Source organism: Hemicordylus capensis, chromosome 3, assembly GCF_027244095.1.
Source record: "Hemicordylus capensis ecotype Gifberg chromosome 3, rHemCap1.1.pri, whole genome shotgun sequence".
Taxonomy (NCBI): domain Eukaryota; kingdom Metazoa; phylum Chordata; class Lepidosauria; order Squamata; family Cordylidae; genus Hemicordylus; species Hemicordylus capensis.
This window is the reverse complement of record NC_069659.1, coordinates 322,003,525-322,027,970: the sequence shown is the minus strand read 5'-3', so window position 1 is coordinate 322,027,970 and position 24,446 is coordinate 322,003,525.

The following is a 24,446-nucleotide window of genomic DNA, read 5'->3' as shown; positions in this document are numbered from 1 at the left end:
ACTGCCAGTCAGGGTAGACTTAATGGGGCTAGATGGATCAGTCAGATGGTCTGATTCAGTATAAGGCAGCCTCTTAAGTTCATTTGTTTAAAGTATGAAATCCATTGTTTTTTACAGAGAGCTATAAATAGAGTTATAAGGCCTCTGGACTATGACTTCATGATGAGGTAAGCTGGTATTCTGTTAGCATTAAATATATGTGAAATCATAGCTAACGCTACATATAGTTTAAATCAGTATAGTAGCATTAATGGTACTGGAGCTGGTTCTCAAAAAGAAATGTTTTAGAAGAAAATCATGATTCTCTTTTAGATAACACAAGCTGTTGTTCTTAAACTCCCTATAAACTCCCAGTGACTGTTGCTGGTGTCTCTCTTTTGTTTCTTTTTAGATTTTTAGATTTTTAGAAATTGAATGAATGAATGAATGAATAAATAAAGAAATATAAAATATGCAGAAATACCAGCTAGGCTTGAGATACTGGCAAAATAATTTTTGTAAGTGTTAGAGACAAAGCTTGGGAAAGACTTATCTCTTCCACTCTGATGAATGTGCCAAATCTTCTCATTCTGACTCCAGCAGAGGAAACAGAAGCCAATGAAAATACTCTTGGGTTTTTATTTTATCAGCTTAACAGCCATCTGCCACTGTTAATGGCTCATTTGCAAAAGATCAGAGACTGACCTTTCCCCCTTTCTTTTTGAAAGTGTCTGCTACAAATTCTATGCAACAGATAACTTACTGGTTATATCTTTAATCTGGAAGTTAGTGGTCTGCAGATTGTTCTGCCGGCTACAATTGGTTAGCTAAAGTCAGCTTCCTAGTAATCCATACAGTCAGGGCTGGCTCTAGGATAAAGAGCATCATGGGCGAGGAGTGTCTATGATGTCCCCCTCCCCATGGTTAGCTTATCGTCTATTGAGTTGTCACTTCAAAATAGTCTGCGGGTTTTAAATAAGGGAAGTAAGTAAGTAATAAGTTTATTGTTGTGATCACAGGTCATAACATAGCACAACAAGAAGAAATGCAACATACCAAGAAGTTACATCAGTTAGATTAAGCTAAAGCCAATGCTACATTTTAGAACATGTAAATTTCTTTCTGAGCATAAAATAAAGCATAGTGAAAATAGTGACTTGATAGCTGAAATGTGGAATTGCATGCACAAGAAGAGAAGTCAAATGTTCTACATCCAACCCCTTAAGTTTAGCTATCTTCAGTGTTTTTCCCCTAATCTCATCATAACTAGGGCAATAGAGTATGTCCTCCACTTGACCAGCACCACAAGGACAAAGGCGTTGTTCCACTGAGAGTTTGCAAAATCTCCCTTCAAGATATGCTACAGGCATAGGCTGAAAACAAAAGGATGTAAAAGCCTTACTCAGTGGAACACTGGTAATATTATTATTATAGTGGTGGTACCACCTAACGGTGCAGTGGGGAAATGCTTGACTAACAAGCAGAAGGTTGCTGGTTCGGATCCCCGCTGGTACTACATCAGGCAGAAGTGATATAGGAAGATGCTGAAATGCATCATCTCATACTGCAAGGGTATGCAATGGTAAACCCCTCCTGTATTCTACCAAAAGAAAGCCACAGGGCTCTGTGGGCACCAGGAGTCAAAATGGACTTGATGGCACACTTTACCTTACCAGAATGAGAACTTCGACGACTGTATTGCAACGGTGTCTCTACTGGCATCCCATTCGAGGAGCCAATCTCTAATATTTTCTCTGCTCCAAGTTCCCCCACCAGAGGCAGGGAGTACAATTGTATGATGTGAGACAAAAGTTTAGTCTATTGATTGCCACCCACCTTGTGTAAATAACAGGATTTAACATGGTGGTGTTTTTGGAGACTTTCGAATTTCTTTAAGTACCCAATGCTAGATGGACCCTAATGGAGATTGTGGGTAGCCCTACCTCCATTCTTAAATAGGCACCAGGAGTGCCCTGGAGAAGGCCCAAAATCTTCCTTGTGGAATTGTTCTGGACCACTTCCAACTGGGCAATAGCTTTCACATCCAACCCCTTACAACATCTGAGCTATCACCTTGCCCTGGAATATTTTAAGTGCAGGGGCTATTAACTGCCCTTCTTTGGAGTAGAAAAACTTCAGAATAGCCCCCACTGTACATTGGGCAGTTGCTAAGATAGTGGTTAGGTGTGTCTTCCATGCAAGGGACTTATGGAAGGAGATACCCAGATATTTGAAGGAGGAGCACTGCTCTATTTGTTGGGTGTTAATTGACCACCTATGTTTGGTGTTGCTACTACCAAGAACTACTACTATTGTTTTGTCATGATTTCTCCTCAGTTTTCCTCTTTCACAATAGTCAGCCTGTCTGGCCAGCATTCTTCTAAGGCCAATCTTGGTGCAAAGGTTGAGTGCCATGTCATCAGCATACTTTAAAACTGAGATTTTACATCCACTGAGTGAAGGGGCAAAAAAACTTTGTGATTCCATGGCCAATATGATATCATTAATATACAAATTGAATAAAAAGGGAGTGAGTAAACAGTCCTGTTTAACACCTCTTTCCAATGAAATACATAGCAAGCATGACTTGTCCCCTTAGCTAAACAGGGTCCACCCTGGTTGCATTTGAATGGGAGACTACATGTATGAGCACTGTGAGATATTCCCCTTAGGGGATGGAGCTGCTCTGAGAAGAGCATCTGAGGTTCCCTCCCTGGCATCTCCAAGATACGGCTGAGAGAGATTCCTGCCTACAACCTCGGAGGATCTGCTGCCAGTCTGTGTAGACAATACTGAGCTAGATGGACCAGTGGTCTGACTTGGTATAAGGCAGCTTCCTATGTCCTTATCTGCTAAAGACCCTTGTGGACCAACTCTCACCCTAGCCTTGATATCAGAGTGCAGATGCCCTGCCTCAGTCTGGAAATGCTAGTTGTGCATGGCTGCCTGGGATACGGCCTCAGCAACTGAGGGAGGGAGGAGGGAGGGGGCACCCTGCCCTGAAACCAGAGGTTGCTGAACCATGGTTGGACATATGTCTGTGATGTAATTAATGGTTTGAAAAATTAACCATGGGTTCAGCAACCTACGTTTTCACATTATATATGAATGTGGCCACTGTTTCTGACTTACCGAACATAAGAACAGTGTGGCTGGATCAGATCTAAGTCCAGCACTCTGTTTCATACAATGGCCCACCAGATCCCTTGAGAAGCCACACAACCCAGATGTGAACTATTCTCTCTCTCCTGCCTCTGGTATACCAGCTGCCTCTGGTCTTCCCTGCAGCTGGTATTTGGAAGTATCCTGCCTTGGAAGATGGAGGTAGCCTAAAGTCATCAGGATTAGGAGCCACTGATAGACTTTTCCTCCATGAATTTGTCTAAGCCCTGTTTAAAGCCATTCAAGCAGGTGGCCATCAGCACATTATGTGGCAGATAATTCGATAGATAAATTATATGGTGAGTGAAAAGGTACCTGCTTATGTCAGTCTGAAATGTTCCCCTGATAACTGAGTAAAGAGGCACCTTTAAAAGTGGTGGTTTCCATTACTGAGCAAGGGAAGATCAACTGGCCTTATCCACCCCCCAGCACAGCATCCCTCCAGCAGCTGTTGCTGGTGTCTATCTTATGTTTCTTTTTAGATTGTGAACCCTTTGGGGACAGGGAGCCACCTTCATTTGTTTATTTTTATTTCCCTATGTAAACTGCTTTGGGAACTTTTCATGAAAAGCGGTATATAAACATTCGTCATCGTCGTTGTAGTAGTAGTTGTAGTAAATTTCCTAGCAATCAGTTTGCCACCGGAAGAGTGTTGCATGAGAAAAGCGATTCCAAGTTCTGAGGAATACCTCTGTTTTTTCAGGCTCATGTACAAGACTTTGCACAAGCTCTTCACAAATCCCTTTTAAGGCCCACTAGAGCAGGGGTAGGCAATGTGGCTGTGCCTACCCATAAGTAGCAGTTTGCATGAACCGAGGTTCAAACCATGGTTGAGCACCATTTGGGAGCAGGGACTGGGAGCTTTAAGGAAGAGGAGAGCAGGTCCTTACCTGCTCTCTGCCACCCCATGCAACTTCCTTCTGGAGCAGTGTGCATTCAAAGTACCCTTGAGTGGCACCAGCACACACATGGCATCTGCTCATGCGTAGATGCCATGTGCATGTTGGCACCGCGTGGGGGTATTTGTGACATGCACTGTCCAAGAAGGAAGCTTCATGGGGTGGTGGAGAGCAGGTAAGGACCTGCTCTCCATTTCCTTAAAGCTCCCAGTCCCTGCTCCCAAACAGTGCTCAACCGCAGTTTGCTCCTCAGTTCGTGCACACCCCAGGCTCTGTCTGCACTGCAAGAAGCCTTCCATTAGTACTTGTCACTGATACATCGCTAAGTCATATTCTTATTCTTGCACTCACTGTTCTTTGGATCCAAGCCATTGTCATTATATCTTGTTATAGGTTATAATACCTTATATATCAGTCTGTAAAACCCATGCTTGCATTCTGCAAATGAATTAAACTCCCTAACCCAGAGCTTCCCATCAACCCACCCAACATTTAACACAATATAAAGTGTAATATTCAGCCATGATGAATGCACATTTTTAAATGTTTCCAGTTCTTTATCATTTTTCTTTAGCACCTTAACAGCATATAGATGTATTTAGGTGATTTCAATCTTGTGCTTATTTTGATCTACAAATGTCGATGTACCCCCAGAGCTGTAAGTTTTGATCAGGATCACCAGAAAAGCACAAAGTTGGAGTTATCCCCCTGAAAACCTATGTAGCAATTTCTCCATTGCAAGAAGCTTATAACCACACTGTAGCCCTTAGTTCAACCTTGACTTGATTGTTTTGAGAATGTTCACACTTGCTTTGGCGCACTAGAGAGGTATCTATGAGCAAGTCAACATTGCTGTTTCCAGTTATATAATGTTAATCACTTACAATAGAGATTGGGTCTCTCTGTAGCAGCTTGAATGTCCTTCCCTGTTAGTGTTTCCAAAAAGTGGACTCTGCTTTTAACACCTATTCCCCAGTAGGTCTTGGTATTCTTGGCCCTGTGGTCATTTCCCTGTCAATTACATCATGCAGTGGGTGCTGGGACCTGGCATTTAATATCATAGTGTGTTAATCAAGAACCACTGACTGCCCATAAACAATGCAGTTAAGCCCCGAGGGAGGTCTGATACCCCTAAGGTCCAGATCACATTTTGTCTATTTATACTGTCTAAAATATATCCATCATAGATGCCATTTAGGAGGGCAAAAAAGAAGAGCTTGTCATTATGTCTCAGGACTATCTAATCAGTATTTCAGACCGACTTTCTTCGTTCCTCTCACGGAGTAACAATTAAATAGCATATGCGTGCAATATGCATACCAAAGACAGAGTCGCTTTGCTTTAAAAAGAGATGACATGTGGATGATGTGACTATAGTCACTGTGAATATAAAGAAGTAATTACAACAAACGCTCTTGAAATATGCTGCTTTTAAAAATTAAATCTCAGGGGCTGACATTCAGACTAACATTGTGTGCACCAAAATATGTTTCACACGTTCAGTGGGGGAAGGACAATTTTTGTGTCTTTTCCCTTCCTTCTGCAGCCTTCTGAAAATATGTCCCTGTGGGCCCTGCAACTCTCAGGGACATATTTTCAAGAGGCACAATAGATTGTACAGGGAAGGGAAGATTGGTGGAAATCATCCCTCCCTTGTTGTATGCACAAAATGTTTGTCTGCATGGGCAGGATTAGTCTCTGAGCACAGCCATTATGATCAAGAGTGGGCCTTTAAATCTGACTCTGTGCTCTGCCACCACACACAGACTCTGAAATGTTTTTGCCCCTTCCCTACTGAAGTCTGAAGTCCTCCACCCCTCACAGTACTGTATACACCCACCTGCCACAAGCTGTGGTCACAAATGTGTGACCACAGTTCTCTGGGCAGTCTTCAGCTCTAACAATGGGGGGGAGCCCCCCAAGATTTTAGTGTAGACATAGCCCTCTTCAGACTTGTGTTTAACCTGCATTCTGATCTCTGTACAGGTTTTTTGTGTGAATTAATGTACATGTATTCATTTAAAAAGTCAACCTTGATACAGACTCTCTCAAAAACAGGGACAGATAAGAAGTGTACTAGTGTGTTCATTATGACATGTACACACAGATCTGTGCATGAGCACACTTTACTCAAATTGTACATGTCTTGAAAATAACATGTGACTAGTTATTCACATAACATAATGTGCAGAGGAGAGCTGGTCTTGTGGTAGCAAGCATGACTTGTCCCCTTAGCTAAGCAGGGTCTGCCCTGGTTGCATTTGAATGGGAGATTTGATGTGTGGTCATTGAAGGATCTTCCCCTCAGGGGATTGGGCCACTCTGGGAAGAGCAGAAGGTTCCACGTTCCTTCCCTGGCTTCTCCAAGATAGGGCTGAGAGAGATTCTTGCCTGCAACCTTGGAGAAGCCACTGCCAGTCTGTGTAGACAATACTAAGCTAGATGGACCAATGGTCTGACTCGGTATATGGCAGTTTCCTATGTTCCTATGTAATATGCTCATGATTGGACAACAGCATGTCCACTGGGAAACAAAGGGAGCAGCAAAGGCAGTAGTTTATGCCCTTTCCAACTCAGGTCCAGAGTTGTAGTGGAGGGGAGATACGCAGGGACAGAGCACTGATACTTCTTGGCTCCTCTGGCTGTTGTGGTGGGCATGGCCATGGGGGCTGTCATCAGTGTTCCCTCTAACAGCAATTCCCAGATGTTGTTGACTACAACTCCCATACTCCCCAAGCAAAACCATTGCAGCTGGGGATTCTGGGAGCTTCAGTCAACAACATCTGGGAATTACATCTTACAGGGAACACTGGCTGCCATGGAGAGCGCCTGCACTTCTGAATTTGCAACTACGTCACTGCTCAGGTCTTATTTCACACGAAAAATGTGTTTAAGAAAGCAGTTGAAAATTATTTAGCCAGAGCAAATGTAGTCCGTTGTTACTAACAGTGGCTGACATACTGCGCAACAGTATGTCAGCCCACTAATATGCTATGCATGCAAGTTGTGCAACTGCAAAAGATGTCATATGAGAGTACACCCATAGTTCCCAATAAATTCACTCTTGTGTAACATCATTTGCACACATTTCACATTTGCATAACATGCACAGATTGTATGCATGTGACGTAACTAGGCCAATGTACTGTTGGGCAGAATTCCAGGGGAGATTGTGGCTGAGACAGCATTGCTTATTATTGCAGCCTGGCATAGCAGTAGTCCAATGCTGTTCTACCTATATTGCTAAAGGCGGAGGGCAGGGGCAGGTAAGGGAGAGAAAGAGAGTAATGTATCACAATTCTTTTTATTTATTTGAAATATATTTCTCCCCTCCAGCACACTGCTTTTCATGGCTTATAGTGAAACCATAACACAAAGTAAGAGCAATTAAGTAAAAACACAATTAAAAAAAACATACACTAAAAGACAGCAAGATGAAACAGCAGATGGATAAAATAAAATATATTAAGAGAAAACAGCAGTGGGGACTAAAATGGATTCAAACCAGAAATGTTACAGCCCGTGTTTACAAGCTTTTAGAAGAGCAGCAGTTCAGGTATGGAGGGGCATGGGAATCTCTCGAGCACCTCCTAGCTGACAAGTCGCTCAAACTGAAGGTGACAGTTGTGTAAAGCAAGCTGGGTCCTTATTAGCTCCTCAGGTCCAGCTGGTTTGATGAGCTGCTGAGTTCACTTTTCTGGCCATAGACTGGATGGATCTGCAGAGTCAAGAGTCAGACCTGTTTGAAAGCTGCCCTTGTAGTGGCACAGAGAATTAGGCCCTGGGGCCCTGATGCTAGATTCCTCCAAGCCTCCTGGTGCCTTGTATGGTCAAGTTATGCATTCTCTCTCCCTCCCTCGCCCTCCCTCCCTCTCCCCCTCTCTCTTATATTTTAAGCTTCCTTTATTATTATTTCACAGTGACCAGAATAGAGAAATATAGACTTCCAAAAATGTCTATTGGAGTAGGTTAACTAAAACAGTATCAGAGGAAGTGGAAGTGGAAGTGGAAGTTGGAAAACCAAACCATAGGTCTTTGGCACTGATGTTTTGAATTTAAGAAACTGAAATCTGAAACAGGTGCAAAACTATATTTAAAAACAGATTAGTTTTGTGTAGGGGTGTGCTCAAACCACAGTTTGAGCACCAGTTCAGCGTGGCGAGGGGAGTGGGGACTTTAAGAAAGAGGATTACAGGTCCTTACCTGTTCTCCACTGCCCCATACAGCTTCCTGCTGGGGTGGCGCTCAACCCAAGAATCCCGCACTGCGCCAGCATGCGCATGGAATCCATGCATGCATGGGTGCCATTTGCATGGTAAGCATGGGGTGACCTTCTTAAACTTCCCACTCCCTGCTCCCCTCCCTGCGCCAAACCGGTGCTTGAACTGCAGTTTGAGCACCCCCCTTGTTTTGTGCTCTCCAGGAGCTGTACCAGAGCAATGGAAAACAGCAATAGTTGTTCCCATATTCAAAAATGGTTCCCATTTAGATCTATCTAATTATCAACCCATTAGTTTGCTATCAGTGGTTGGTAAACTATATGCTCTGTTATCTTTTGGATAAGTGTAAGGCATGGATTTCAGAAAATCAAATTCTCAAGATTGAACAAGCAGGCTTTAGAGCAGGCCGCTCTACTCTCGATCATTGTATGATCCTGCACCATCTAGCAAAGAAATACTCTAGCGGCCCCAAATGCAATTTTTTTTGTTGCCTTTATCAACTTAAAATCTGTGTTTGATTCTATCTCCAGACATCTATTATGGACCAAACTTGGAAGAACAACAATAGATAAGAGATTGCTATTTCTGATGATGCAGCTTTACTCTAATTCCTCATTACGGGTTAGATATGCTACCAATGGGGCCTTAACTGACTCAATCCCCTCTACTCAAGGGGTTAGACAGGGCTGCGTCTTGGCCCCGACACTGTTTAATCTCTTTATTAATGATCTGGCTCCAGGGTGGATCCCCATGCTCCAAAGCTGGCCAACAAACGAGTGCCCATTTTACTCTATGCCGATGACACAGCTGTGCTATCTCAGTCCAGATTAGGTCTGCATAGACTGTTGTGCGCTTTTGCCAGCTACTGTAATGATAACAAATTAACAGTTAATTACAAAAAACAAAGGTCCTGTTTTTTTTCTAAATCCAGGAAACTATATAAATGGGTAATAAATCAGAACTGCATTGAGCAGGTTTACAGCTATAAATATTTAGGCACATTATTTCAATATAATCTCAATTGGAATACCCATAGGCTGTCTTCAATTCATATAGCCCGCAACACCCTCAGTGCCTTTTTGCGATTTTATTATTCTAAAGGGGGTCAGTTTGTTCCCATGGCATTGTGGCTCAACTACTTTTTGGAGTCCCGTTATGGATCCAGGGAGTAACAGCTGAACTGGAGAGAGTACAGTCTAGTTTTTAAGAGCTATCTTTGCAGTGCCTAGGTGCATGTCTTACTCTGTTCTATGTTTGGAATCTGGGTCTGTCTCTATAGCCTGTAGAGCCTGGGAGCTTACTTTTGCTAGATGGAGTAAACTTTGTTCAAGAGATTCAGGAATTTTCTTTTTTCCAGTATTTATTGGTGGATTCTTATCCTAACCCTTGGCTAACATATGTAAACAACAAAATTATGCAACTGGGCCTTTGTCCTTCAGAACTTCTTACTTGGGAATATAATAAGGTGAAAGAAACATTATTTCTCTGGTTGCATGATATTGAACGGCAGGAACTGATGTCTTCGGCCAATAGGCTCCCCTTTACATTTTTGCTCCCCTTTATATTTTGGGATTCTGCCACCTTGGGGAGATAAAGGTGCTAACTATTTAACAACGCTGCATTTTTCTAAATTTCAGGTTTCATTTGCTTGGGCCCAGTTAAATGTGTTGCCCTCTTCTATTTTGGAACAGAGGTTTGCTAAAAATCATCCTGTAACGGTTTTTTGCCCTTTTGGCGCCGGCCTCTTGGAAACTGTCACCCATGTTTTGTTAGGGAAGAACAGGGAAGAACTTATTTTCCCACTGTTACTTAAATTTTCTGGAAGGTGTGAGCCTTTTTACACATATTATTGCCTCGCGGATTTAAGCTCTGACATTACAAAAACTGTAGCTAAATTTTTTTATATAGCCATTAGGTTAAGGTCTCAATTAAGTGCTTAATTGCGGGAGCTGCTTATTGTTTTTAAGTAACTTATTATGAATGATTGTATTTTGTTTTATTGTGTTTTAGCATTGATTATTTATCGTTGTATTGGATGGATTTACTACCTCTATTCTTGCTGGCCAATGGCTGTAATAAAATTGATGATGATGATGTTTTGTACTCTCCAAGATATAAAATTAATTAAGATTTTGCTGTTTCCCCTGCCATATCTCCTTTATATCAAAGTAATACATACAAAGAAGAGTTATTTTTATGATTAAACATCTCCCTCTCTCTACAAGACCAATCCTCTCTCATATCTCATATTCTCACTCATAGAGATGCAAGTTTTGGGCGGTATAGAAATATTTTAAATTTTTAAAAAACACCCTTGAAGGGTGCCACTGAAAAACTGCAGCATAATATCTGTGTATTTTCAGAGTTAATTCAGTTGAAAAAATATGTAATTAGGTTTTATTCTGAATTGTTTTATTAATGTAGTCCTATCCATGTATATAAAGAATGAGTGGATTTATCCTCTCATGTTGCCCCTTCAAAAGCAGGACACAAGGTAGATATCAACAAAGGGGAAACCGCAGAAGAGGATAGAAGTACTGTAAGTGATGTGGACAGAAAAATTTCTGGAATTTTTCTCCTTTTAAATTCTGCATATTTTTTCCAACCCATCTATTTAGGGCACTGGAAAATTCTGAATAGTAAAATTTTCCAAGAAAATTTCTTATGCACATTTGATGCAAATGAGAAAAAAATTGCATGAAAAATTTTCCCAGCTCAGCATTTTCCAGAAAACCCACATAATTGATGGAAATGTAGGCAGGAAAAGCAGTAAGAACATGCAATTGTTTCCATTACATACATGTACTTAAGCTTGGTTACAATAGGGGGAAAAGGACTAAAGCATTGTCATTGTTATATATGCATGACCTAGAATGGATTTTATTGCGAAAGAAAACATTAGGATGCCAAATGCTGATGAGTTCTCTGAAATAGTTTCTCGCTTGTGCAATCAAGAGAAATATGTCAGAGAGTTTCTAAATTTGCAGTAGTTGCTCAAAAAAAGGTGAGAGTTTGAAGCAAATGCTACAAACTCTATGCAGAGATATTTTGCTCATTTGGTTTCCTGAAAACAGTTTAGTAACTTCTCCAGTGTTATTAATGTGGTTAACTTCTCTGAATAGTTTATCTTTTGTCTAGATAGGAGCAGGGGCATAGCTAGGGGAAAGAGGGCCCATTTTCACCCCTCTCCCTGGTAGCCCCTCAGAGTGAGGGAGATAATGAAGAACACGGGGGGGGGTGGAGCTGGGGGGCCCTCAGGAGCTGGGGGCCTCCCAAGTTCTCTGAACCCATCCACTCAATTATAGTGACACCCATGGATAGGAGAAATATGCAGTTAACAAACTTACTCAGTTTAGAGCAGCGATGGAGGGGATTTCACTTGGCTTCCATCAGACATAAGCAGCTAACCTGGATAGCTGTATATTTCCATTAGGATAAGAGGAGGCATGCCCCTGAACACCAGTGCTAGGGAATACCAACAGGGGCGGCTGAAAAGTGGCTCTTTTCCCCAATGCAGGCTTCCCTTCTAATTGAGCAAAGAGGCACCTTTTTTAAAGTGGTGATTCTCTTTATTTAGCAGGGGCAGAGCAGCTGGCTGTATCCATTCCCCAGCACACTAGACGTCCAGCTGCTGTTGCAAGTGGCTGTCTTATGTTTTCTTGTGAGCCCTTGTGATTGTGAGCCCTTTGGGGACAGGGAGCCATTTTAGTTAATTAGTTAGTTAGTTAGTTAGTTAGTTATAATGATGTAAGCTGCTTTGGGAACTTTTGTTAAAAGGCGGTATATAAATATTTGTCATATTGCCTAATGCACCTGATTCACCACAGCATGAGGCAGGATGCTGGACTGGATGGGCCTTTGGCCTGATCCAGCAGGGCTTTTCCCATGTTCTTATACTGCTCTTGTTCATTTCAATGTGGCTGGTGACACAGGCTTTCCTGAAAGACTGAGCTTAAGCTCTCTGTAGACAGCCTTCAGGCATGACATCTGAGCCAGCAGCAGCAGCAGCAGCATCATTCCTCTCTAATCTGAGCCCAATCCCCACCACTACCTAGAAAGATAAGATAAGGGGCAAGGAGAGGGCTGCTGCTCTTTCCCTGGCTCTCATTTGTGCGCTCGCTGGCAGGGGCAGCCCTCTCATGAGGCAAGGTGAGGGGGTCACCTCAAGCAACGGATTATTGGGGTGCCAGCCGAGTGGCAAATGCTCCCCCCATCACTGCCATCAGATTAGCTCTTCAGGACTAATCTGACAGTTGCAAGTTTTGTAAAGAGTGCCACTCCTCACACATCTCTTGCAAAACCTGCAAGGAACATGAGGAGAGAAGAAGAAGCTGCTGGCAACCTGTCCCCCTCCCCTCCCCTCCCCCTCTACCCTCATGCCACATTCAAAGATTGCAAAGGTTAGTTCTGGTGGGGGATGGCCTCCACCAGGAACATGGAGCAAAGCAGCATTTGAGGCCTTGTCTTAGGCACCATAATAATTTGGTCCCTCCTGCTCACTGGAGACAATGGGCAGGTGAGCAGCAGCAGCATGGAGGGCAAGTGCTAGGCAGGGCTCTAGGGTGGCTCCCTCCTTGGACAAAGGCCTTGACCGCTGTCCAAAGATGTCAACTTCTGACTAGACTTTCCTACCCCCTTCTTTTGACATGACTGTGGTGGGTACAGTTTTAAATCCCCAGATCTGCTGCCCTCATACCCAATCTGGCTCTTTTCTTCTTTTCCCTTCTTTCCCCCCAAAATTTCAGCCTGACCTCCAAATATCCATGTGGTTGATATTTTTATTTCAACACACTCTTCAAGAAAATATTTTGTCTCTTCAGTGCAACTTACTGCCAAGTAAATATACTCAAGGGTTGCAGCCTTAAGCACCTGCCATATGTAAGCAGATCTGGCTAGGGAATCAAAATTAATCACATTAATCCAAAGTAGATGGAATTATATCACAATGTTAAATATTGGGTTGCCGTCTGCTCTTTTCTCATGCAAAAGGCAATGTTAAAATCATGCCCAGTACATAAGCAGATGTGCTAATTATGCTCCTTTATGGCAAATCTCGAAATAGATCTTTCTAAATTGACCTTTTTGTGAACAAGATAAAAACAAATGCAGACCATGCTTTTAATTATTACACCAACACAGAAACAGATGGGTTTGTCTTCTGAGGGAGAATGAAAGAGGGTTTGCATGACAACACAAGAGAAAGGCTAATACATCTATACATCTATTTGCAAAGTGAAAACCAGCTTTGGTTCATCTTCTTGGATGCTTATAGAAAGACAATTGATGTATCAAATTAAAGCACAGAATACATAGCTTAGCCTCCAAATAATGATTTCCCCAAATTAACTCCAAATTGAATTAACTTATGTTTTAAAATGCTAAGATAAACACAATGGCTGAGTTCAGATGTACAGGATAACCACAGTTAGCTGGCTGAGGTTGTCACTGCAAAATGCCTGCACATGAGAAACCACGGTTATGGGCCAAAAGCTATCTTCGGTTTGCCTCGCCAAACTCCAATTGGAACATTGGAGTTCCAATGTTTCACCACCGACAACTGAGGGTTTGTTGCCAAAGTGTTACGCCCAAATGCTGAATCAGCTATAACCGTGGTTTCGTGCCTATTAAATTGTTCTTAAATATTTTAATTGGTTTTAAATGGTTCTGAATTGTTTAAAATTTGTTTTTATATTGTTTTAAGCAATTTGTTTTATATGGTGTTTGTTTTTGTTTTTTACTTGTTGTGCACTGCCCAGAGCCATTGGATAGGGAGGTATAAAAATTAATTCTAAATAAATAAATAAATAAATAATATTCCAAATTCCAATCATAGAGGTGGCAGGGCTGTGCTTCAGTGGGTGGGTCTCCCCTCTCCTTCACCTGGAGTTTGGCTGGCCACAGTTTGGTGAACATCCGTGGTGCAATTTAGAGTTAAGAACTGAAACCTCGGCCATGCTTATCTCCAGTTAACTTGTACGTCTGAACTGGGTCAATGGCGGAATTCTGACTATCAGTGCTCTTGAGCAATGTCCAGAGTTGCCCTAGTGCAAGAAAATCACATATGTACAAGGATTTATGAAATTGCACTGCTGTGCTCTTGTGATAAGTTCCCTTTAAAACATATGAGGTGAGTCACCAGTTGTACAGTGGTTGTGCACTATCTCAACACTAATCTGAAAAGCATATGCCACACTTAGCACAAGTAGCTAGTTCATCAGCCTTGCTCTAGCACACCATGCCAAGCAATGAAGTTTGAAAAATCTTCTTCACTATTGACTATAGGAGCTTTGGCCTTGGGATATCGAAATACCCTTAACAGCTTGGGCCTGGGGGACTGAAGAGAACACCTTCTTCATTATTAGCCCTGCCACCTTCTGAGATCATCTGGGAAGATCCACCTGCAGTTGCCACCAGCTCATCTGGTGGCTACTCTGGGACAGGCCTTCTCTGTTGCTGCCCCAAGGCTTTGGAATGCGTTCTCTGCTGAAATAAGAGCCTCCTCATCTCTAACGGCCTTCAAAAAGATCATTAATACTCATTTATTCATCCAGGCTTTTAAATAGATGTGTAACATTATGAGTTTGTTTTAAGGTGTTTTAATTACTATTTTAATTTTATGTTATATTTGTTGTAAACTGCCCAAAGACTTGAGTTTGGGGCGGTATACAGATATACTGTACTAAATCAATAAATAAGAGTTCCTTTTTATTGGGTCAGAAGCTGCAGTGTTATAGGATGTTTATGAACATTCCAACTGCTCAGGAGTTTTAAGATGTGTCTGCACACAAGCATTGTGTCTGTTGGTGCAAAGGGCTTCAGCAGGGAAGAGTGTAGGCAACACAATCTCAGTGTTAGTTATGGTGATATGCCAGTAGGCCTATGTACTCCTAAAATCTGCTCACATGAGTGATCTAGTCACAGAAGTATAGTAGAGTTCTCATGCACTCACATGAAAAGAAAAATCGCAACTCTCCCCTCTGCTTCCTGCCAAACTGGAAAAAATATGACAGGGGGTGGGGGTGGGAATCCATTAGTCTTCCACAGACAAAATGACAAAATCGGAGTTACTGTGCGAAACTATCAGTGCCTTCAGTATAGGCTTCAGGAACAAAGCATCAACATTTCCAGCAAATGCACTCAATACATAAGCCTCTTTGCCAAGTGGTATTCTTTCCCTTCTTTGTGTTATCATTATGAGGCAGCAGTGCTCCTTTAAATGGGGGGGGGGATGGAAGGATTCTTCAGGCCCTTATCTCTTCTCTTTTCAAAGACAAGGGTTTATCACAGGCTGGCTAGAAGTCAATTAAGGCTACTCCTCTTCAAGCCTGGGCATCACATTGCTGATTGCCTAGCCCTGCAGCTCATGGGCTTCAGATGGTTTATATAAGCAGCCCTTCATAGTAAACTGCTTTTGCTAAACCACCATGGCAATAAGAAAAGCCTTCATTTAATTCCCTTGGCCTCCTTTGGTAGGTCTCCACAATTTTCATTCTGTGAAGTTCTTTCTCTTTGAATTAAACTGCTATTTAGTTTGGGAGACTATATATTCAGTGGGTTCCAAGGCTGCCAGATTAATCCCCAACGAGTGCCTCTTTATTAGTTATGTCCCACAAACTATAATATAATTGTCTGTTTAATGCAGCTTCTGATCTGCTAATATGGGCAATTTTTGTGTCATTTCCCCCCTTTGCATCATTGCTGCATCGCAATCAACCTTTTGTGGCTCTTCTAACCTTGCTCTTCCAGTCACCTGTTGTCCAATTATCTGTTATGCTGTGTCAGGAACGGTGGCTGCAAGCAATTATCCGCTATGCCGTGTCAGTAACGGTGGCTGCAACCAAATCAGGAGCTGAACACAATGCACATGAAATTGGGACACCAAGCCCCAACTGTGCTGACAGTTTTGGAAAGGTTACTGACAGTCACACTGTTCCAAATGCATATGCCACTGTTTCTTTAGCATTTGTCATTCTGCCTTCATTGTCCTAGCCAAGACCCTTTTGAAACAATAACAATGCCAGGATCTATTTTCCCCCTCTTTCCTAGCTATCTGGAAGTCCTTGTTTATTTATAACAATAGCAGAGGTTCTCAGTAGGGATGTGCAGAACATTTCGGCAACGAAACATTTCGACTTGAAATGGGCCATTTCAAGTGTTTTGAGCTTGAAACAGAACACCCTTTAAATAAAGGGCCTGTTTCGATCTCAGAGAACAACAACCCCATTTCGATCAAAACATTTTGATGTTTCGAGCACCATTTCGGAGGCCTGTTTTCCCCTTGCTGATTGGTTTTCTTGCACAGGTTTCCGATTGTCTTGCGATCTCTTTGCTTCTTGGTTAGCTTGTTATACAAATCAAGTGTTGTCATGGGCAACTGTGATGCCATTGTCTGGGGGGAGGGGGAAGGAGGGGGAACACAAAAAGAGGGAATTTCAAATTCAAAATTAATTCAAAGGGAGTGGGAGGCAGAAAGGCCTTATAGAGGAGAGGAGAAAGGTAGGTTTGATTCTGAGGTTTTCTTTTCTCAGCACTGAGTATAATATGCTTTGCTATTGCTGGTATAACTATCTGGTTTCGCTGGATCTCAGATTGAGAAAGGCAGCTTGAGTTCCTTCCTTCCTTCCTTCCTCCTTCCTTGAGTTGTAGTTTGTTTTGTTTGTGAGATAGTGTTGTGATGAGAAATGGACAGTGGCAGCTGTGTGTGGTGAGTGTGTGCAATATTTCTTAGTGATTAATGTGTGTGATATTTCTTAATGATTGCTATGATGAGCTCTATCACTGATCTTGAGACTAACTTGTGCTTCACTCACTGCCCTATTCTGCTCTGCAATCTGCATTGCAAGATGTACTCAGTCAAAATGTGGCTGAAGTTGCTCTAGTTGACTTTATGGCTATGCTTGCTGCTAAGGGTGCTGCTATGGCAGCTGTTGCAATGCTAGGAAGTAAGGAGTCATAACTGTGTGAGAGAGAGCAACTTGTGCCAGTGATCTTACTGCAATGCAGGCACTGTGACTGGCGGTGGATTCTGGATCAGTGATTGGGTTTTTTTGGCCATTTTGGGGCTGTGTTTGAAATGTGTGTTGTGTGTAGGGAGGGACAGATTCCTTTTTACTGTGTGCTTCTGCCGTATTTTTCAAGGCAGGGTTGCAAAATGCATTGCAAATTGCAATGCAAAACTTGTGTGCAGTGCACTCTATGAGTGCAGCTTGTTTCATCCCTAGGAAACAATGGGGTGACTCGAAACACTCTGTTGATAGACCTCTGCTCCATGAAGTTATCCAAACCCCTCACCACATCTTGTGGCAGAGAATTGAATTCCACAAGTTTATTATGCATTAGGTGAAAAAGTGCTTCCATTTGTTGGTCCTAAATTTCCTGGCAATCAATTTCATGGGATGACCCCTGGTTCTAGTGTTATGTGAGAGTTTTTGTTTCTTTTTGAAACTCTAAACACCCCATGGGTTGCTCCTAGGGACACCAAAGGCGATTGGGTGGTAGGACATGATGGGTACTACCTATCACCCAACCCATAAAAGAAATGGGCAAGAGGATGATTTTAAACAAATTTTAAACTTTCCCCAAAACCCCTAGGATCCTATGAGATTTTTTGGGAAAGGTTAAAAGTTTGTTAAAAGTTGCCCACTTGCCCATTTATTTTGTGGGTTGGGTGGTAGGTAGAACCCATCATGCCCTACCACCCAACCCACTTTGGTGTCCCTAGGAGCAACCCATGGGGAACAGGGGGTGTTTTGAGTTTCCCACTGTTCCCTATGGCCGAAACACTTTATTTTATTATTTATTTATTTATTTATTCAATTTTTATACCACCCTTCCAAAATGGCTCAGGGTGGTTTACAATTAAAAACAGAAACCATTAAAACGAATAACAATTAAAACAAAGATACAAATATTAACACCAATTTTAAAACATCTTAAAAAACAATTAAACTATCATAACAATTAAAACTCTGAAAACCAGGTTAACATTAAAACAATTAAAACTAATTAAAAACCCTGAAAGGCCAGGCCAGACAGATGGGTTTTAAGGGCTCTCTTGAAGGTCAGTAAGGAATTAAGATTACGAATTTCTGCTGGGAGTGCATTACACAGCCCCGGAGCAGCTATAGAGAAGGCCCGCCTCTGAGTCGCCACCAAACGAACTGGTGGTAACTGGAGATGAACCTCCTCAGATGACCTTAATGTGCGGTGGGGATCATGTAAAAGAAGGCACTCTCTAAGATCTGGTTCTGAAAGATTCTGGATTTGTTCTATTGAAATAATTGGTCAGACCAGTGGTTTTGACAGAACGTTTTGGCTATTTGCGTTACGTTTCAAGCTCAAAACAGAACATAAAATACATTTCATGCACATCCCTAGTTCTAGACCCAGGGCCAAAATATGGCATGCTAAAGCCCTAAGTGATGTCAAGCTTAAAAGGCCCCATAGTATTGCAAAACAGATTGAAAGTCCTGTCTTGGAGCATCATTCCCCCCCCACTTGCTGTGCTGCTTATGGTTACAGCAGTGTTCACCTGAAGAGTCAAACGCTGCCTATAGCCATGGCAGGCATTGGTCTAAACTGGACCCTGAGCTAATAAAATTACAATATAACTTACAGTTATTTCTGCACAGATTTCTAAACTCAATATGATAAATAATTGTGTAGCCATTTGAGTATATTTTTGTTTTATCAGAACAATAGTGTCTGTTTTAGAGTATTTTGTTCCTTTATTTTTCAACCAATTATGTCAAACTGGAAATTTAGTTGGGGAGGAGTGTATTCAGAGGTCCCTCATAATGTCCCCAAAGCTGTGTAGCTTACTTAGCCTGTGCCAAATCTGGCACTGCTGGGACCTCTGACTGAAACATTCACTGACTGCATGTGATATAGTCCTTAATGTTGCAGAGCGATTCCTTGATTTATAAGGAATTAAACAAGAGGCTTAATTTTAGTTGCAGAAACAAAGTCTTAATTATTTTTTTATTTCTTAACACTAACTAACAAGGTAACAACCGCTGGGTGAGGTCATCAGTATGCTGATGACACCCAAATCTACATCTCCCTCCCTTCTTCAGGAAATGGCACTCACTCTCTAAATGTCTGCCTACAGGCAGTAATGGGCTGGATGAGGGGTAACAAATTGAAGCTGAATCCAAGCAAGACAGAGGTGCTCATTGTGGGGGCTCAGAATCTGAGGGGTGAGTTAGATCTTCCTGTGCTGGATGGGGTTACACTTGCCCAGAAGGAGCAGGTGCGCAATTTGGGAGTACTCCTGGACCCAGGCCTCACCTTGGTTTCTCGGGTGGAGGCCATGGCCAGGAGTGCTTTCTACCAGCTTCGGCTGATTCGACAGCTGCGCCCATTCCTTGAGGAGGATGACCTCAAAACAGTTGTGCACCAGCTGGTAACCCCCGGCTTGACTATTGCAATGCGCTCTACATGGGGCTGCCTTTGTACGTAGTTCAGATACTTCAATTAGTTCAGAATGCGGCAGCCAAATCGGTCTCTGGGGTTATCCGGAGAGACCATATTACACCGATTTTGAAACAATTGCACTGGCTGCCGATATGTTTCCGGGCAAACTACAAAGTGCTGGTTATTACCTTTAAAGCCCTGAACGGCTTAGGCCCGAGTTACCTTAGAGAACGCCTGCTTCTGCATGATCCCCACCGCACATTAAGGTCATCTGAGGAGGTTCGTCTCCAGTTACCACCAGCTCGTCTGGTGGCGACTCACAGGCGAGCCTTCTCTATAGCTGCTCCGGGGCTGTGGAATGCGCTCCCTGCAGAAATCTGCACTTTGAATTCTCTATTAGCCTTCAGGAGAGCCCTTAAAACATACTTGTTTGGCCGGGCTTTCAGGGTTTTTACATTGGTTTTAATATTCTAACCTGATTTCAGGGCTTTTAATCACTGTAATTGTTTAATTGTTGTTTAAAAATGTTTTTAAATTGTTAATTGTTGTTATATTGTTTTTAATTTGTTTTAGCTCTTTACTGTTTTCGTGGTTTGTATTAATTGTAAACCACCCTGAGCCATTCTGGAAGGGCAGTATATACATCAAATAAATAAATAAATAATAACAGTTGCTTCTGTAAGAAGGGGAGAGCAAAACCAACTGAACTGTTAAAACAACCAATCGAAGACTGACTCCACCCCAAGGACTTAACGTAGACACATACATATAGAGGTATAGAGGCCTTGGACAAGATGAGAGACAGTGATCCGGGTCTCACAATCCGTGAGACCCGGTTTCTTCGGGTGAGCGGGGAGAGTGGGCTAAGCCCGCTCTCCCTGCTCACGAGCAGAGAGGGAGCCCCTGGTGGCCGGATCGGCCACCCACATGATTGCCAGCTCCGAGACGGAGCCGGTGGGGGCTGGGGAGCTCAGGGGCCACGCGGCCCCCGCAAGTCCCAGTATGCCCTGCGTGAGCACGCAGGGCATACTGGGGAGACCCCTGAGCCAGGAGGTGGCTTTTCGCCTCCCGGCCAGGGGTCTAGGCGCGGTGCAAAGGTGAGGCACAGCTACTCACAATTGTAAAAAGCAGGTTTGCGGAGCGCTTCATCTGCAAACCTGCTTTTTACCAGGGGTTCCAGAGCGGGTTACCCGCTCTAGAACCACCAGGCTCGCAGCCTACTGTGAAATAACAAAAAAGATTGTTATTTCACATTCCTTCTGTGAATTCTGGGAGAAGGTTTACCAAAGCAACAGATTTAGAAAACAAAATGATTGTATCAGAACAGTGAGAGAGGGAGCACAACCTTGGCTGAGGTGCATTAAATGCTGTTTACTGGGCTATGCCAAGGCTGTAGGAGTACCTGCTATTGCCAGGAAAGAGGAATTTAAATGAAGGTCTTTATGTGGTTCAATAGCATTCACCATTAAATCATTAAAGTTTTAAGAGTGGCAGCCCATAGGCGCTTACCTGCTTTTTTCTCATTTAACATTTACACTTGGAAATATTTAAAAAAGTGATTAAGACAAGCAGTTCCCCAGTTCTGTGGTGAACCTAGACTACAGGTACTTACAGTTTAGAGAAATGTAGGAGTGTGCTAATAAGAAACCTGCACCCCACCAGTAATCCCCATGCTTCTGTGTGAGGTTTTTAAAAACAAAACAAAACAGAATATCTGACATTTCCGATAAAGATGCAGGGGTGCTATGTGCAAAGTGCCTCAACAGTGTTAGTAATTCAGAGTCCCATTATGTGTGTGGAGGGGGACAATTTTCACCAATCTCTCCCCTCCTTCCCTTAGAAGCATTCCTTAATAACCCTAAATATGTCCCTGAGGGTCCTGCAGCCTTCAGGGACATATTTAGGAGTGTTAAAGTGCACTTCTGAGGGAAGGAGAGATTGATGAAAATTGTCCCTGTAGGAGTTTGGAATACTAAAATCTGTAGAGGTGCTTTGTACACAGTGCCTCTGCAGTGTTAGTGGGGATGTTCGCCAGTATGTTTTCATGGCACGACAGAAGTGAGAGAAGGAACTTGAAAATGTTTCATTCTTTCCAATGTTCTAATTTAAAGAGCATGTGGATTGTATCTTCATGGCCATATTAACTAAGGCATAGGGACATTTTTAAAATGAAATATGTAAGCTTAGTTTTCATTGAGTATATATGTGGGTCCATGATTACATACATGAATTATATACAGTCATGTTGATATTGTCTTTTTTCATGTCTGTATATTTCTGGAATGTCAGTTTTTAAATGTTTGTATGTTTTCTCTTTTGTGGAGCCCTTGAAAAAGGAGCAATCCAAAATGCATCAGGTATATAAGAGGTTTTTTGAGGCACTATGAGATGACTCTAATTATAGCATAATCTTAGGCACAAGGGAGATGACAGAGGAATGGGAGGGGAGAGAGGGTAAAGAGGAGAAGAACGTGCAGTTATTAAATGCAGATTGTGGTGTTTTTGGTTATTCTGTTTCTTGATCCAGGCCAGCTTTTGAATGGTGCTTTAGTTACTCTTAGTCCAGTCCTGGAGTAGAGGTGGGGCTAAAAAAACAACCAGCTACAAGAGCACTGAAAGCAGTCTGTACCAGTGTTCTCTCTCTCTATTTTTTCACCTATGTGTGGAATGAGTTTTGTTCTGGATGGCAGTATCAAGGCAGTGTGTATGCATGTGTATTCAGAGTGGGGCCTTCCTGACTGAACCTGAGTGGGATCTAAAATTAACTGAGCGGACATCAAGAAATGTGTGAGCGCATGCATGCATACACATGCCTTAGAGGGAACACAGGTTTGCAGTTGCCTCTCTGTAAATAATATCTATTTTCATTAAACCATGAATCCTGATTCTACTCTACTGCTTTGCCACAACTCCTTCCCCTCGATTTACACAGACGGACTTAGGCTTAGTTGTAGTAGGGCAGTGTTCTTTACTGTAAGGCCCAGGGACCAGTGGCAGCTTCCATCAACCCTAAGTGTGCCCCTTACAGTAACTAATTGTTTATTAGGCCTGTGTGAAGCTTGGGCCAAAGCCCTCGCAAACCACTAGGATTCCATTTTGGCAAAACCTCACCATTGGCAAATCCGTGGTTGGCAAGGCATTAAAGTATATGGGAAATGGGGTTAGGGGAACCACGACTGCAAAAAGACCTAAAAATAAAGGAAAACATATAAAAGAATTGCTAAAAAAAAAACCCCACAAAAATCCTGTAATATTGCCAAGAGTCACCAAGAAGAATGAGCAGATTGAACCTCTGGAAATTTTTTGAAAACCGCTCCCCCCCCCCAAAAAAAATTACTCAAAGGCAAGGGACAGCAAGGTCAGCAAGGGTCACTAAGAGGAATGAGCAGGTCCAACCTCTGAATTCCTCCAAATCGCTAAAACACCCACCCACCCACCCCAGTACTAAAAAACCTCGCCAACAGCAGATACTCAGATCACGGTTGACAAGACTTGTCACGATTTCCCATTCACATATACTCAAAACCATGGTTGGTAAAAACGTGGTTTGCAAGGAATGACTGTACTCTGCATAGTCCCCCTGGCACCATATGGAGACAACCATTCTCACGGTGCATTGCTGCACTTTGCCCAGTGCCAGGTGGGGGAGAGATCCTTCAAGAGAAATGGAGCCCTCTGGGGTCCCTGCATCGTCTTGGAAGCCATGCACAGAGTTCTGAGAAGTGTAGTCTTTCTCAGTGCTTTCCACAAAGAACTCAGGATGCCATCTCCCTTAAAGGACCCTCCCAGCACTTAGAAAAGTGAAGTACTGTGTGGAGGTCAGCTTTTGTTTTTGTTTTTGCCAAAGTTGTCCCTGCTTGAAAAATAGTGAAGAACACTGCAGTAGGTTAGGAGGACTAGGGTTGTGTGTCAAAGGCTTCATGGAGAATTTTTGAGGAGGAAAGTAGTAAGAGAGGAGAAATCATGAGGTGGACTAGGAGGGAGCTCCAGGCCTAAAAGAGGGAGGGCGGAGCCATTTGAGGGTGCAGGGGACCTTTGCGTGACTGTGGGTGGTGGAGCTGGAAGAATGGAGGTCATAGGCAGGAGTGTAATGGGTATGGGAGCTGAGAGGGAGGGAGAAGCAAGGCCCTGGAAGACTTTGAGGGTAAGGAGCGGGAGCTTGTGCTGGATTCAGGAGCAGAGAGGAAGCCCATGTAGTGGGCCCTCAAGAGCTGCCCAGCAATGCCAAACCTGACACCAGCCCTGAGTCTGCTTACTCTAGCCACTACACTACACTATTCTGGTTCCTCTAGAGCAGGGTTGCACAACTTTGGTTCTCCAGTTGTTGTTGGACTACAATGCCCATCATTCCCAGTCACACTGGCTAATAGTCAGAGATGATGGGAGTTGTAGTCCAACAACAGTTGGGCCAGGGTTGTATAGCCTCTTTTGAGCTCTTTGAGAGCTTCATTTACAACAGCCCATTCTGGATACGGAGGGTCTGCGTATGCAGAAGCCTTCATGTTGGTGCATGGTTTAGGCGTTCCTTTAAGGTGACGATATTCAAGTTTTGAAACCTAATTTTACATGTAAAGCTGAAGTTTCAAAACGTTCAAGTTTTGCCAGATTTGCTGATGCTGGGTTTGGGCAATGACCAATTTGATCAACTGATCTGATTTCAATATAGAGCTTCTCCCCTGCCCCTCACTTCAGCACTGTTTTCTCTAAAGACTAGGGCAGGGAAGGAGATACCAATGGCTAAAGAAAACCGTAGAGGATATTAGTTGGTTAG